General features: G+C 42.4%; 1 protein-coding gene across 7 annotated transcripts in view; it reads right to left on the bottom strand.

Moving 5' to 3' along the window:
• Positions 1 to 17,270, bottom strand: part of HMG20B (high mobility group 20B) — a 282,791-nt gene that overhangs the window by 198,845 nt on the left and 66,676 nt on the right. The gene's annotated exons all lie outside the window — the stretch shown is intronic.

Below are 17,270 nucleotides of genomic sequence, written 5' to 3'. Positions count from 1 at the left end.
CAGGTATATGGTCAATGGGAAAAAATGTTAGAGAAGAAAAATCATTTTTATGATGTAGGGCACAATGTCTAGATAGTCCATGTTTCATATAGCCAATCATCACGTTGTGCCTGTGGCAGTTCTATAAGATGAGATGAATCCCTCAAGTATACAGTATATATCATATCAATTTAACAAAGAGGGAAAAAAATGCCATTCAGGATCTTCTAGAGAATAATGAAATTGTTATACGCCCTGCTGATAAGGGAGGAGGTATAGTGATTCAAAACTATGATATATACTGCCAGGAAGCTAACCGTATCTTAGCGGATCCTGATTTTTATAGTGTTGTAATAAATTACCCTTCAACTGAATTAACAACAACCTATTCCTTTTTAATAAAAAGAGGGATTGAAAGTAAATTTCTGAAAATAAAAAAACCCTAACATACCCTTCTTCTATCACCTCCCAAAATTACACAAAGATATTAACAATCCCCCCGGACGTCCGATAATATCTGGAATAAACTCCATCTCGAGTAATCTTGCAGAGTATATAGATAAATTAATGAAAGTACATGTGACCAATTTACCCAGCTACTTGAGGGATTCATCTCATCTTATAGAATTATTGAATGAATTTACATGGAAAAAATCCTATACATTTACCTTAGATGTAGCAGCCCTATACTCGAATATTCAACATGAATTGGGATTAACAAGCTTTTATCATTATGTTAGAAATGATGAGCGTTTTTCAGTGGCACAAAAGATGATGGATTATTTTTTATTCTTAAGAACAACTATTTTACTTTTTTAAAAAACACCTATCACCAAGAGAAGGGAATGGCAATGGGGTCAAAAGTGGCGCCAACTTTCGCAAATCTCTTCATGGGGAGATTCGAAGAGATTTTTATTTATAAATCACGCTTTTACGATTGTATAAAATTTTTTAAACGTTTTATTGATGATATCTTCATAATATGGGACAGTAGTAAAGGGAATATTGAGGATTTTGTCATAGATCTGAATAATAATGATTGGGGGATGTCCTTTTCTCCATGCCACAATGAGAAAGAAATTAACTTTTTAGATCTTAATATTTATATTGAAAACCTTCAAATTAATACAAGAACATACTTTAAGAAAGTGGATGCGAATAGCTTCTTGTATTACCACAGTGGCCATTATAACAAATGGCTGGTAAACATACCTGTGAACCAGTTTAAACGAATTAGGAGAAATTGTACTACTGAAATTGATTTTTTAAACCAAGCTAAAATACTAGAAGAAAGATTTGAGGAAAAAAAATATCCTAAGAAACTAATAAAGGAATCCCTGGGTCATGTGCAAAATAATTATTATCAAAAATCACTTTTAGCTAAAAAGATTAAAACTAATACTGACGGTTTTAATCTTAATTTTATTACCACTTTTAATAAATACCATAAGGAAATGCGTGAAATTTTAAAGGATAACTGGCACATTCTTTTAAATGACCCCATCTTAAAAACCATTTTACCGAAAACCCCAGGTGTTACCTTCAGGAGACCACCCAATATTAGAAACCTTGTGGCTCCGAGTAGATTGAGAGGACAAAAAATCTCTGTGACAACTAAAAAGAAAACTGCAGTACCACCAGGAATTTATAAATGTGGGAAAAAGAAATGTTTGTGTTGTAGGGGCATTGGTCATAAAAAAACCCTTTTTAATTCAACATCATGGGTGAAACTTTTACTATTAAAGCCAATCTCACTTGTGAATCAAGTTTTATTATATATTTAATGCAATGTATTTGTGGAAAACAATACGTGGGACGAACTACTCAGTGTTTTCGAAAAAGGATGAACTCCCACAGGCACAACGTGATGATTGGCTATATGAAACATGGACTATCTAGACATTGTGCCCTACATCATAAAAATGATTTTTCTTCTCTAACATTTTTTCCCATTGACCATATACCTGAAAATGCTCCGAATAGATTTCTACAACTTAGTAGAAAAGAAATGTATTGGATTTATCGACTCGATACTATTAATCCAAAAGGTTTAAATGAAATATGCAATATTTTTATATAAGTCTTACCTTGAGGAATGTTTTTCATATTTTTCTGTATAGTTAATATATTAATTTATTTGTAAAAAAATTTTAAAGTGTACTAAATTATCCTCACATTTTATCTGGTGAATTGAGAAGAAGTTTTATGAGAAAATAATATATGTTACGTGAGATACATTTCTTAATGGTTTTTTTTTTCCCCTACTACGCTCTTGGCCGGGATATACCTCAGGGATCCCTTGGGTCATTCTAGTTCACTCAGCACTACTCCCTCTGGTGGACATAATTATATTACAGTTGGGTTCACCGCTAATTCTCATTTTTAAATACATTTGTTTTTAATTTGTATCAGTCTTTTCATTCAGTTGGTTTTTGGGATTTAAAAACTTCCCCACAAAATTATTTTTAAATAATTTTAAAACATTTTTAATTAAACACTTTGGTTTTATATTTTTCACTCGCATATTTGCACACTGGGAATTGTGGCAATATGCTTCTAGTTCTTTCATAGATCTATCTGCCATGTGAATGGCAACATAAAAAAAAAAAGAAGAAAAAAAAAAAAAAAAAAAAAAAAAAAAACACATCGGTTTAAAATACATAATTTCTCCAAATATAGCTCCTTTTATACACTCTCATTTATCACTACTATTGGTGAAAGGAAACTTTTTGCACTCTCTATCTTCACTAGTTATATCAAATGAGTAATTACTCTCCACTACTCCTCACCACTGGTAGCTCATCACTCATGATAGCTCAGTGGTGAAACCGCCAGACATTTGTCTCACTCACCACAATGAAACTGGTTCTTATCCCCTCTTGTTCACTTTTTTTTGTGTTCTACATATTTCATATATTTCTTTTTATTTAATTATAAAAGTCCATGTTATTGTATTGATTGTCTGAATAGGATACACAATACTATCACTATCTGGAATATATATATATATATATATATATATATATATATATATATATATATATATATATATATATATATATATATATATATGTCACTTTGCTTGTCTTTTTCAAATACCGTATATACTCGAGTATAAGCCGATCCGAGTATAAGCCGACCCCCCCTAATTTTGCCACAAAAAACTGGGAAAACTTATTGACTCGTGTATAAGCCGAGGGTGCACAGTGAGTGGCCTCAGTTATCTGCAGTGTGTGGCCCCAGTTATGATGCACAGTGAGTGGCCCCAGTTATCATGCACAGTGAGTGGCCCCAGTTATCATGCACAGTGAGTGGCCCCAGTTATCATGCACAGTGAGTGGCCCCAGTTATTTGCACAATGAGTGGCCCCAGTTATGATGCAGTGTGTGGCCCCATCATGTTGCTGCTGCCGCAGCCTCCCTTACAAAAAAAAAAAACAAAAACCTGTATAGTCACCTCCGTCGCTGCCCCCTGCTCATCAGCGTTGCGCTCTGCAGTGACTGTGCAGGCAGAGAGCGATAGCGCTCTCTGACCTGAATGTCTCTGCAGAGGACGCAAGACAGCAGAGCGCAGGGACAGGTGAATATGCCTCCCAACCCCCCCTTCATACTCACCGGATCCTGGCGCTAGTCTCTGCAGCTCCCCTGCTTGTTCCATGTTGTCGGCGCTGCTCTCTTCCTGGTTCAGCGGTCACGTGGCACCCGCTCATTAAATATGCGCATAATTAATGAGAGGGTACCATTTGACAGCTGAAGCAGGAAGAGAGCAGCGCCGACAACATGGAACAAGCAGGGGAGCTGCAGAGAAGGGTGAGTATGATCTGACACCCCCCGCTCCCCCTCTGATCCCCCCGGTATATGACTCGTGCATAAGCAGAGAGGGGGACTTTCAGCCCAAAAAAATGGGATGAAAATCTCGGCTTATACACGAGTATATACGGTATCTTTATATGCAGCGTGTGCAGGTTGACGCCCTTTTCTCACAACGGGGGGGTTACACCCACACAGCATATAAAGCTGTCATTTGTATAGACCGATCACAACTCTGTACTGTACCCTGAAGAAGAGGTGCGGTTTGTCACCTCGAAACGCGTAGTGTTGTGAGTTCATTTTTCCCTTCACCATTGAGGTCTGTGATGAACTCCCTCCTCTGGTGAAGGAAGGTAGTGAGGCTGATTACCAAACACATGGGCAGCTAGATGATGACTGGGTGGCTGGAATTGAGGACTGGATATAAGGCTGCCGACGCCCTTCTTCCTGGCTGGTGATTTTCCTGCTGGATTCTTGGAGACCAGTCTGATTCCTGCATCTCAAAGCTAAGTTTTTCTGCTCTGCTTTGTACTCTTCTGTTTTGTTTTTATTTTGCCTTGTTTTTTGGGAGTTCTGCCATCCCCGGCCGGGGGTGAGCTGAATTCCATTTTTGTCTCTGATCTGTTGATATTTTGCTCTGTCTTCAGAAAATACCTGAGTGCTGATATAGTCTTTTGAAGCCTAGCGACTTCAGGGCCTGTTTTTCCTATCAGTCTGTTGGCTCATTTTGATAGGGTTTTTGCGGATGGCAGACAGCAGCTTTCCTATCCTGTCCTATGTAGTTAGCTTGGGCCCCATCATTTGCTCAACCTATCTTTCCATCTGTGTTAGTGTTTTCATCTTGCTTCACCGTCATATGTTGGGGGCTGCCTATTGCTTTGGGGTCTGCCTGGGGCAGTTTAGTTTTTCCCCTTTCTGTCTTTAGGCTATATAGTTCTCCGGCTGTGATCGAGTGGTCTAGGGCAACGTAGGAACCCCTCACGGCTACTGCTAGTTGTTGTGGATAGGTTCAGGGGTCTGCAATCCGATAGCTGCCAACCTCTGTTTTTTCTTGATTTAGCTGGTATTTTGTTTTTTCCTCCTTCGGTGACTCATCATAACAGAATCACCAGCCATACCGCAGATCCTAGGATACTCAATAGCAGGAAAGAATTGTAAAAAAAAAAAAAAAAAAAAAAAGTGTGTTAGAATTTTTTTTTTGTGTGCATATTTTTTCCTCTATATCTCGGAGGCCGTAGGAGGAATTTTTCTCTCAATGGAGATGAAGCAATTGTCTGATCGTGTGGAGCAGCTCGCTGCTGAAGTGCGGGGAATTTCCGCCTATCTTGCTCATTCACATGCTGCTGAATTCCTACTCCTGAGGTATTTTTGGGGGATCGGTCTAAATTCTTGAATTTCAAGAATAATTGTAAATTATTTTTTGCCTTGAAGCCTAACTCGTCGGGGAACTCCGCGCAGCAGGTTAAAATTGTCATCTCTTTGCTGCGCGGCGATCCCCAGGATTGGGCGTTTTCTTTGAAACCCGATGATCCTATTCTGAATAAAGTGAACGCATTTTTTCAAGCCTTGGGGTTGTTGTATGATGAACCTAATGCTATTGATCAGGCTGAAAAGACCCTGTTGGCATTAAGCCAGGGTCGGGATTCGGCAGAGTTGTACTGTCAAAAATTCCGAAAGTGGGCGGTCCTTACTACCTGGAATGATGGTGCCTTGGCAGCCCTCTTTCGGAAGGGTTTGTCAGAAACTGTAAAAGATACTATGGTGGGATTTCCTGTTCCCTCTGGTCTTGACGATTCTATGTCATTAGCCATTCAGGTGGATCGGCGTTTACGTGAACGCAAAACTACACGAGAGATGTTGCCACCTGTTGAACAAATGTCTGAACCTATGCAATGTGATAGAGTTTTGTCTAGGGCGCAACGTCAGGAGTTCAGAAGGCGTAATAAGCTGTGTTTTTTTTGTGGAGATGCCTCGCATATTATTTCTGTCTGCCCTAAACGAGAGAAACGTTGTGCACACACGTTTTCTGTGGGTGGTATTCAACCCAAGTTTCTTCTGGCAATTACTCTGATCTGCTCCCTGTCCACATTTTCCGCCATGGCTTTTGTGGATTCAGGAGCAGCTCTTAACCTGATGGATTTGGATTTTGCTAAACATTGTGGATTTCCTATGACACCTCTGCGGACGCCTATCCCTTTGAGGGGTATTGATGCTACTCCTTTGGCGAAGAATAAACCTCAGTTTTGGCAGTTTTGGACCCAGGTGGTAATGCGGGTCGCCCCAGACCATCAAGAAAATTGCAGATTTTTGGTGTTGCATAATTTGCATGATACCATTGTTCTGGGGTTTCCCTGGTTGCAAATTCATAATCCAGTTCTGGATTGGAAATCTTTGTCTGTGGTGAGTTGGGGTTGTCAGTGTGCCCTTAGTGATGCTCCTGTTTTCTCCACCTCTCCCCAGTCGCATGATGTTCCTGACTATTTGGCTGACTTTTATGATGTATTTAGTGAGAATGAGTCTGCGTCTTTGCCTCCTCATAGGAGTTATGACTGTGCAATTGAGCTGAACCCGGGGTGTAAATTCCCCAAGGGTCGGCTATTCAATTTATCTGTACCCGAGCACGAGGCTATGCGATCCTATATTAAGGAGGCATTGGAGAAGGGTCATATTAGACCATCCTCTTCACCCTTAGGTGCTGGGTTTTTTTTCGTGGCCAAAAAGGATGGTTCATTGAGGCCTTGTGTTGACTATCGTGCCCTCAACAAAATTACTGTTAAATATCAGTATCCGTTACCCCTGATTTCTGATCTATTCTCCAGAGTTAAAGGTGCTTGCTGGTTTACCAAGCTTGACCTCAGGGGGGCGTATAATCTTATTCGCATTAAGCATGGGGATGAATGGAAGACGGCGTTTAATACTCCGGAGGGACATTTTGAGTACCTGGTGATGCCTTTTGGGCTCACTAATGCCCCTTCTGTCTTCCAGTGCTTCATGAACGATATATTCCGAGACTTTGTGGATACATTTTTGATCATCTATCTGGATGATATTTTGATCTTCTCCAAGAATTGGGACTCTCATGTGGAACATGTTCGGACTGTGTTCCGGATGTTGAGGGAGAATTCCCTGTATGTCAAGGGATAGAAATGCCTTTTTGGGGTACAGAGGATTTCATTTTTGGGATTTATTTTGTCTCTGTCAACTATTGAAATGGACCCGGCCAAGGTACAGGCCATTTATGATTGGGTTCAGCCCACTTCTTTTGAAGGCCCTCCAGAAATTTTTGGGTTTTGCTAATTTTTATTGGAAATTTATAGCTAATTTTTCTGGTATTGCCAAGCCATTGACGGATTTGACTAGGAAGGGTGCTGATGTGCTGAATTGGTCTCCGGAGGCTGTTTCTTCCTTTCAGGAGCTGAAGCGAAGATTCACTTCTGCTCCGATTTTGCGGCAACCTGATGTCTCAATCCCGTTTCAGGTGGAGGTGGATGCTTCTGAGATTGGTGCAGGAGCGGTGTTGTCCCAAAAAGATCCTGTGACATCTAAAATGAATCCTTGTGCTTTCTTTTCCCGAAAGTTCTCCCCATCCGAACGTAACTATGATGTGGGGAATCGGGAACTGTTAGCCATGAAGTGGGCATTTGAGGAGTGGAGACATTGGTTGGAGGGAGCCAAACACCAAGTCGTGGTCCTTACTGACCACAAGAATTTGATTTACCTGGAGTCGGCCAAGCGCTTGAATCCTAGACAGGCTAGGTGGGCCTTGTTTTTCACACGTTTTGATTTTGTGGTCTCTTTTCTTCCGGGCACTAAGAATGTCAAGGCTGACGCTCTTTCTAGGAGCTTCTTTGCTGATTCTCCTGTGGTGACCAAGCCTGCTACCATCTTAGGCGAAGGGGTAGTTCTTTCTGCCATCTCACCCGATTTGAGACGTGCTCTGGAAGAGTTTCAGGAGGACAAACCTGAGCGTTGTCCCAGTGGAAAGTTGTATGTTCCTGACCAGTGGAGGAAGAGAGTGATGTCTGAAGTTCATTGCTCTGCATTGGCTGGTCATCCAGGTATTTTTGGTACTAGAGATCTGGTGAGTCGGTCTTTTTGGTGGCCCGCCTTGTCTCATGATGTCAGGAATTTTGTGCAGTCCTGTGGGACTTGCTCCCAGTCTAAACCTTGTTCTCGCTCTAGTGGCTTGTTCATGCCTTTGCCGGGGCCCAGGAGGCCATGGACCCATATTTCAATGGATTTTATCTCTGATATGCCTGTCTCTCAGAGAATGACTGTTATTTGGGTGATTTGTGATAGATTCTCTAAGATGGTCCATCTTGTACCACTCCCTAAGTTGCCATCTTCCTCTGAGTTGATGCCCTTGTTTTTGCCACAGGTGGTTCGCTTGCACGGGATTCCTGAGAACATTGTATCTGACAGAGGAGTTCAGTTTGTGTCTAGATTTTGGAGGACTTTCTGTTCCAAGCTGGGAATTCAGTTGTCCTTCTCTGCGTTTCACCCTCAGACCAATTGGCAGACGGAGAGAACAAACCAGACTTTGGAGTCGTATTCGAGATGTTTTATTTCTGCCGATCAGGATGATTGGGTTTCATTTTTGCCTTTGGCCGAATTTGCTTTAAATAATAGAGCTAGTTCTGCCACTTTGATGTCACCTTTTTTTTGTAACTTTGGTTTTCACCCTCGATTTTCTTCAGGGCAGGTGGAGACTTCTGCCTGCCCAGGTGTTGACACTGTGGTGGAGAGAATGCACCAGATCTGGGACCAAGTAGTGGATAAGTTGTCTCTCTCCCAGGAAAAGGCCCAGCGGTTTTCCAACCGGCGTAGGACCGTTGGTCCCCAGTTTAAGGTGGGTGATATGGTTTGGTTGTCATCAAAAAATATCGCTATGAAGGTGGCTTCTCCTAAGTTTAAGCCTAGATTTATTGGACCTTACAAGATTTTGGAGATTATTAATCCGGTCTCTTTTCGGTTGGCTCTTCCTGTCACATTTAAAATTCAAAATGTGTTTCATAAGTCCTTGTTGAAGAGGTTTGTTGAACCAGTAGTTCCTGGGGTGGCACCTCCTGACCCTATATTGGATGAAGGTAACATGGAATATGAGGTAGAGAAGATACTGGATTCCCGTCTGGCTAGACGGAGACTCCAGTATTTGGTTAAGTGGAAGGGTTATAGTCAGGAGGATAATTCCTGGGTCTCTGCCTCTGATATTCATGCCGAAAGATTGGTGCGTGCCTTTCATCGGGCTCACCCGGATCGCCCTGGTGGCATGGATGAGGGTTCGGTGACCCCCCCCCCTCAAGGGGGAGGTACTGTTGTGAGTTCATTTTTCCCCTTCACCATTGAGGTCTGATGAACTCCCTCCTCTGGTGAAGGAAGGTAGTGAGGCTGATTACCAAACACATGGGCAGCTAGATGATGACTGGGTGGCTGGAATTGAGGACTGGATATAAGGCTGCCGACGCCCTTCTTCCTGGCTGGTGATTTTCCTGCTGGATTCTTGGAGACCAGTCTGATTCCTGCATCTCAAAGCCAAGTTTTTTTGCTCTGCTTTGTACTCTTCAGTTTTGTTTTGCCTTGTTTTTTGGGAGTTCTGCCATCCCCGGCCGGGGGTGAGCTGAATTCCATTTTGGTCTCTGATCTGTTGATATTTTGCTCTGTCTTCAGAATATACCCGAGTGCTGATATAGTCTTTTGAAGCCTAGCGACTTCAGGGCCTGTTTTTCCTATCAGTCTGTTGGCTCATTTTGATAGGGTTTTTGCGGATGGCAGACAGCAGCCTTCCTATCCTGTCCTATGTAGTTAGCTTGGGCCCCATCATTTGCTCAACCTATCTTTCTATCTGTGTTAGTGTTTTCATCTTGCTTCACCGTCATTATATGTTGGGGGCTGCCTATTGCTTTGGGGTCTGCTCTGGGGCAGTTTAGTTTTTCCCCTTTCTGTCTTTAGGCTATATAGTTCTCCGGCTGTGATCGAGGGGTCTAGGGCACCGTAGGAACCCCCCACGGCTACTGCTAGTTGTTGTGGATAGGTTCAGGGGTCTGCAATCCGATAGCTGCCAACCTCTCTGGTTTTTCTGGACTTAGCTGGTATTTTGTTTTTTCCTCCTTCGGTGACTCATCATAACAGCGTAGTTTCTGAAGTACATATAATAAAGAACTTGAAAGATTTATATGGATTTCTGAAGAATTCTTATCACTAAAGCAGCGCGGATGCTCAGAAGCGCTTTTCTTGGATCCTCGGCTGTGATCTTTGACAGTGGACATATATTGGGCCCAGCCACACCTAACTTCAGTATGCATGATACCTAAACCAAGTAATTCAACTTGTGTGATCAAATTTTAGATTTATTTCTCTGATTAACTTAGATCTTACATTTTTAGAGTAAATTCCGGTCACCTCACTACATTAAAATTACTCAACGCCAGATTAATTATTCTGTCTAGAAAGGAAGTCTCCTCTAGAGAGTAAATAGGGCTACAATGTACCGCTGTCATTTAAAAGATGATAGGGGTTTCTAGCTTAATTATCTATTACCAAGCATCTCAATTAGCCCAATTAACTCTATACCATACCCTCAAGGAATATCCACTATGGCCAACATTAGCGGCCCCAGTGTGCAATCCCTTCAAACCTTGCTTTGGCTTCTTCCTTGTCAATGCAAAGAAAAAAAAAATTCTCACTTTAACCCCTTAATGTCCAATGGCGGACACAGTCCGTCATTGGACATCTCCCCTGCTTTGATGAGGGCTCCAGCGCTGAGCCCGTATCAAAGCCGGGACATGTCAGCCTTTTTGAACAGCTGACATGTGCCCGCAATAGGCGCAGGTGGAATCGCGATCCACCTGCACCTATTAACCCGTTAAACGCCGCTGTTAAATGCTGACAACGGCGTTTAAACGGCGCTTTCGGACGCCGGGCCGGAAATGAGGTCATCGCTGACCCCCGTCACGTGATCGGGGGTCAGTGATGTGTTGGCATAACAACCAGAGGTCTCTTGGAGACCTCTATGGTTGTTGATGCCACTTTGCTATGAGCGCCACCCGGTGGTCGGCGCTCATAGCTATGCAGTAATTCTGCTACATATAGGTGATCTGCTCATCGCCTATATGTAGCGGAGCCCGTCAAGTATGGCATGCTTCTAGCCTCCCATGGAGGCTATTGAAGCATGACAAAATTTAAAAAAAAGTATTTTTAAAAAATATGAAAAAAATAAAAATATAAAAGTTCAAATCACCCCCCTTTCGCCCTATTGAAAACAAAACAATAAAAAAAAAATTTAAAAAAAACTACACATATTTGGTATCGCCGCGTTCAGAATCGCCCAATCAATAAAAAAAAAAAAAAAAAGCATTAACCCGATCGCTAAACGGCGTAGCAAGAAAAAAAATCAAAACCCCTGAATTACGTTTTTTTGTTCTCTGTGACAATGCATTAAAATGCAATAACGGGCGATCAAAAGAACGTGTCAGCATAAAAGTGGTATCATTAAAAATGTCAGCTCGGCACGCAAAAAATAAGTCCTCACCCGACCCCAGATCACGAAAAATGGAGACGCTACGGGTCTCGGAAAATGGTGGGGGGGGTTTTTAGCAAATTTTGGATTTTTTTTTTCACCACTTAGATAAAAAAGAACCTATATATGTTTGGTGTCTATGAACTCGTAATGACCTGGCGAATCATAATGGTAGGTCAGTGTTAGCATTTAGTGAACCTAGCAAAAAAGCCAAGCAAAAAACAATTGTGGAATTGCACTATTTTTGCAATTTCACCGCACTTGGAATTTTTTTCCCGTTTTGTAGTACACGACATGGTAAAATCAATGGTGTTGGTCAAAAGTACAACTCGTCCCGCAAAAAATAAGCCCTCACACGGCCATATTGACGGAAAAATAAAAAAGTTATGGCTCTGGGAAGGGAGCAAAAAACAAAAACGCAAAAACGAAAATAACCCCGGTCCTTAAGGGGTTAAGTATGGGACAACATAAAATATTAGGCTACGTGCACACATAGCAGAAAATTTCTGCTCAAAAACCTGACTCCGTTCCCAGAAACCACGCCTTTTTTGTCTTCGCGTTTTCCACGCGGTTTTGATGTGTTTTTTCCGGGGCGTTTTCAAAACAAGCCAGAAACGTGGAAAAATCCGCAAAATTATTGAGCATGCTGCGTTTTTTACCGCGATGCGTTTTTTTCGCGGTAAAAAACGCATCAATGTACACAAAAAGTGCAATACATAGAAATGACTGGGAAGCTTATTTTTAGCGGTTTTATAGGGAAAACCGCTTAAAAAAACCGCTAAAAAACACAGCCTTACTCTACTCTTATTTCACCTTTCCTCGCATTAGCACCCATGTAGGTTGACCCTCAATTTCCCCCTGTGATACGACTCCCATCTGGCGCTCCGTACAAGGATTGCAGCCAGTGTCACCAGGCTCCATCACCTATTCAATGTAAATGGGAGTTATCCCTTTCTCAGTTTCCACCTCTCACCCAGAGTAGTGTTCAGAAATCTGCAGCTTAAACACTATCACTTCTCTGCTGAAGAACGTACTCGCGCTATACTCCTTTTGAGCAAAAATGCAGTTAAACCCCCATGCGCCAAGCACCATCGCACTCCTCCATAGGCACCACCTTACCAACACCCCATGCTGGGAATCACCAACTTACCTCATGCAAATTGGATTAAGATCTGGTCTAATTACACACAGCCTTCCTAAAGCTGGAGTCACACATAGCGACTTACTTACGATCCCAACAACGATATCAACGTGTCAGGATCGCTGGTAAGTCGCTATGTGATCGCTGGTGAGCTGTCAAAGAGACAGCTTCACCAGCGATTAGCACAGCGACGCTGCGCGCGGCATCGCTATGTTCTTTAGCGCTGATGCCATATTGATGTCAAAAATAGAATTAAAATAAAAAATAGTTATTCTCACCTTCCGACATCCCGCGCAGCTTTCCCGCCTCTCTCCACGCTCCGGGTCCCTGTAATCCTTTGCGAGAATTACCGCGATGACGTCCGTTCTCGCGGGATCGCGAAGTCTCTCGGTCATTCTTGCAAAGGATTACTGGGACCAGGAGCGTGGAGAGAGGCGGGAAGACTGCGTGGGACGCCGGAAGGCGAGAATAACAATATTTTTTTTTATCATTTTACAGCTGATCGCTGGTCTCCCGCCTATCACACGCATCGATGCGTGCTGGCCAGCGGGAGATCAGCGACGAAAAAAAATGTCCAGAGGTTTCTTGCAGCGATCAGAGATACCGGCAGGGGGGCCGGTCGCTGATCGCTGTCACACACAGCGATCTCGCTGGTGAGATCGCTGTTGTGTCACAAAAGTTGTGACTCAGCAGCGATCTCGCTAGCGAGATTGCTATGTGTGGCGGGGCCCTAATACTCTGATGCTGGAAACAAATTATAAAGCAATGATGAAGTGGTAATGGACCCCAGTCAGAGTGGACAAAGCGGTCCGTAACTATTCCACTCAGTGATTCCGTAGACACCAGTCGAGGGCGACATGTATCATATATTGGCTTTACCCCAAAGTAGGCAGACTCTGGATCAGAGTATACTTCCTCATATGCGCAGTCTCGGCCCACAATCTTGAAGAAGTTGTCCACTACTTGAACAACTTCTCATTCCCCTCGCTTAGCCCTGATAACATAATAAGCATACTCACATCCACTATCCCAGTGTTGGCACTCGCTCTCCCTGATGCGCTCGTGTGGTGTTGTGACACTTGACGCTGGCACCCAATGATGCAAACATTGATTGGGCACCAGCGTCACATGGCACAACATTGCAAGGTAGCCACGGAACGAGACTGCTGACACCACGGTAATGGCACATTAGGCAAGTATAGGCTTTATTATGTGATTGGCGGAAGACATTTTGAGCAAGAAGGGGTTGTAAACACCCTTAAAAGTAAAAATACTTGTGAGGCCATCTTCTCGCCCTGCCACTTGCACCAGTGACCCCATTCCATCACATCTCCTCCAGTCCCTTTCCCCTGCTGTCACCACTCACCTAACTAAAATATTTAACCTCAATCTCTCTTCCGGTATCTTTCCTTCCTCATTTAAGCATGCCATCATACAGCCATGACTTTAAAAACCATCCCTCGACCAAAACTGTGCCGCTAAATATAGACCTTTCTCTAATCTTCCCTTCATCTCTGAACTCCTGGTTCATGCCTGCCTTATCCGCCATCTCAGGTAACTATCCTCGACCTTCTACAATCAGGTTTCCGCTGTCTTCTACTGAAACTGCCCTTTCTAACAGCTAAATCTAATGGTCACTACTCCATGCTAATTCTCTTGGATCTCTCCGCAGCATTCAACACGGTGGATCATCAGCTCCTCTTCCTCACTATGCTCCGTTCAATCTGCCTCAAGGACACAGTTCTCTCCATCTCTGACAGCTCCTTTACTATCTTTTGCTGGCTCCTCCTCATCTTCGCGTTACTGTTGAGGTTCCTCAAGGATCGGTTCTAGGTCCCCTCCTCTTCTCTTTGTATACTGCCCCTATTGGTGAAGCAACCAGTAGATTTGGGTTCCAGTACCAACTCTATGCTGATGACACCCAATTATACACTTCATCTCCTGATATCACGCCTGCCTTTTTGGAAAACACCAGTGATCGTCTTACCGCTGTCTCCAACATCATGTCCTCCCTCTATCTGAAACTGAGCCCCTCGTGTTTCCTCCCTCTACTAACCTACCTATGCCCGATGTTGCCATTTCCGTGTGTAGTTCCACCATTACCCCCAGCAACATGCCCTTTGTCTTGGGGTCATACTTAATTCCGAGCTTTCATTCAACCCCCACATCCGATCACTGGCTCGCTCTTGTTATCTGCACCTCAAAAACATTTCTAGAATTCGTCCCTTTCTTACTTTTGACTATGCAAAAACTCTTACTGTTACACTTATTCATTCTCGTCTGGACTATTGTAACTCTACTAATCTGTCTCCCTCTTACCAAACTCTCCCCTCTCCAATCTGTCCTGAATGCTGCAGCTAGGATCATATTCCTCACGAATCGTTATACCGATGCCTCTACCTTGTGCCAGTTATTAAACTGGTTAGCCATCCACTCCAGAATCCATTACAAACTTATTACCCTCACCCACAAGGCACTTCATGGCTCAGCACCACCCTACATCTCCTCCCTCGTCTCAGCCTACCACCCTAGCCGCGCCCTCCGTTCTGCTAATGACCTAAGGTTAACATCCTCAATAATCACAACCTTATTAAGACAAGCGAAAAGATATAGGCCATAGAGAGGGGGATCACCATATAATGCATAAAAATACAAGCTTTATTAGGTACAAAAACCACACACAAAAAACATTAAAAGTCACATCTGTGACATACACATTGACAATTGTGCTTATAATAAAGCCCTAACCCACAACCTGACCCTCATGTGTGTCAAACAGTGTGTGACAATTCAATATAAACAGCATACCATCGTACAATAGGGTAAAGAAGGGGTTAAATTGGAGTCCCAGCCCAAAGGAAGGAAATCTGTGTAACAGCTGAAATACATATTATACGCCTGAAACGGTATTATATGTTATACACAATTCCAAAAGGCAGATAAAAAATTTACCCAGATTTCCTTCCTTTGGGCTGCGAATCCAATTTAACCCCTTCTTTACCCTATTGTACTATTGTTTGATGGTATGCTGTTTATATTGAATTATCACACACTGTTTGACTCACGGAGGGTCAGGGCTTTATTATAAGCTCAATTGTTAATGTATAAACCTACATAGAAATCGGAGTACAACGCCAAGAAATCAATAAAAATACAAATTTTTATAATATCAAAATTATTCGCTCTTTATTGGTACAGGTGCAAAAAAGTATATTCAAAGTACAATCATATGGTCAGATACCGGAGATGACACAGAAAAAAGGGGGAATAGGATCGCCGCACATGCATAGTAAATGCAATGGTACAAAATTGAATGAAAAACCCCCAAATCTGTATAAAAATTCATAGCCATGCAACAAAGTCTCACCCTTGGCCGTCTATTATTTTTGCTAAAGTGAAATCCATGGCAAGGGACATAGGGAATTCATACAGAGCCTTCCATTAAAGTGCTATGTGCAAAAAGGTATGGGGAAAGATGAAAAAGTAACCATGCTTACCCATAAAGAAAGTGCATATGCGTCGTGTCCGGTCCCCAGAGCCCCTACGCACGTTTCGCGCTGGGCTTCATCGGGGGGCAAGATTCTTGTAATCACAATTATAAGTGTATAATTATTTATAATTTTTATGAAGTTATTATAGCATATTATTTTTTGTAATATAAATATATATGGTGTTTGATATATAGAGGGATAAAGTTTTAATATACTTATTGTAGTGGGGTGGATAATTGTTCACTTTTATTGTTATTTTTTGATTAATTGTATTGTCTGTTTATTACACTGATATTGGTTCTGTATCAAATATTAATAATTTTGTATATATTTAGTTAAAATATGTGTGATATTGTGGCAGTTTTTTACTGTATAAATGATATGAGTATTTTTCTATTATGGTTACATTGATATTAGCTTTTATTTTTACAAGATTATACACTCAGGATTTTTGGCACCGCATTTGTTTATTTATTTATTTATAAACTTTCTTGCCTAATACAGTTCGGTTTCGGCACCTGGCTAGCGCATGCGTGGTTCGGGATGATCCACGGCTTCCGAGTCTGCTCAATGAAGGGACTTATAGCGAACTACTCTTGGGTCCCATGAGCGGTAACTTAGGAAGCCTTTGTTTCATATGGTAAGTCCTTGGTAATCACGCATGCGCAATTACAAGCCAGGTGGACCGACATGAGCTGCAGCTGTAACTAGTGCTATTTATTGATGGACATGTGTTTAGCACACATATACGCCCCCTATTGAGGAAGCCAGTATGGCGAAACGGCACTGTTGGGGTAGCCGGGTACGTGTATGAGAGAGCCACAGAAGTTTTACACATGCAAGTTGTTGTTAATTTAAAGCAGTATTGCACTGTTACACCATGCAGGAATAGCTCACTCTAACTTGGATCAGTATAACTGGCACATGAAGCAGGGCACATGAGTAAGCAGTGATTAACCTGTAGTTCTCTGCACTAGGCATCTGATATGTTTGAACTGAGGAGTAAGGCCGGGATCACACTGGCGATTTAAACGGCCGAGTTTCGCATGGTAATACACGGCGCTGCCGCCGGGACTCAGGAGCGGGGCGTGCGGCCGCATAGCAATACATGGAGCTGCACGCCCCGCTCCTGAGTCCGGGCGGCAGCGACATGTATTACCATGCGAAACTCGGCCGTTTAAATCGCCAGTGTGATCCTGGCCTAAGTTTCCCTGCGGCAAGCACAATTAGGCTGTTTCTTTATTATAACAATTAGATAACATTTATACAATTGAGTAAGCTTATGCAGCAATCATGTATCTTTGTTTGTAAGTATTTGCAATTGATAAAAGAAA

The sequence above is a fragment of the Dendrobates tinctorius genome, unplaced genomic scaffold (genome assembly GCF_039654945.1).
Source record: "Dendrobates tinctorius isolate UK_male_01 unplaced genomic scaffold, ASM3965494v1 ptg000132l, whole genome shotgun sequence".
Classification (NCBI taxonomy): domain Eukaryota; kingdom Metazoa; phylum Chordata; class Amphibia; order Anura; family Dendrobatidae; genus Dendrobates; species Dendrobates tinctorius.
Note: the sequence above shows the minus strand (reverse complement) of the source record. Positions and strands in the feature narration are given on the sequence as shown.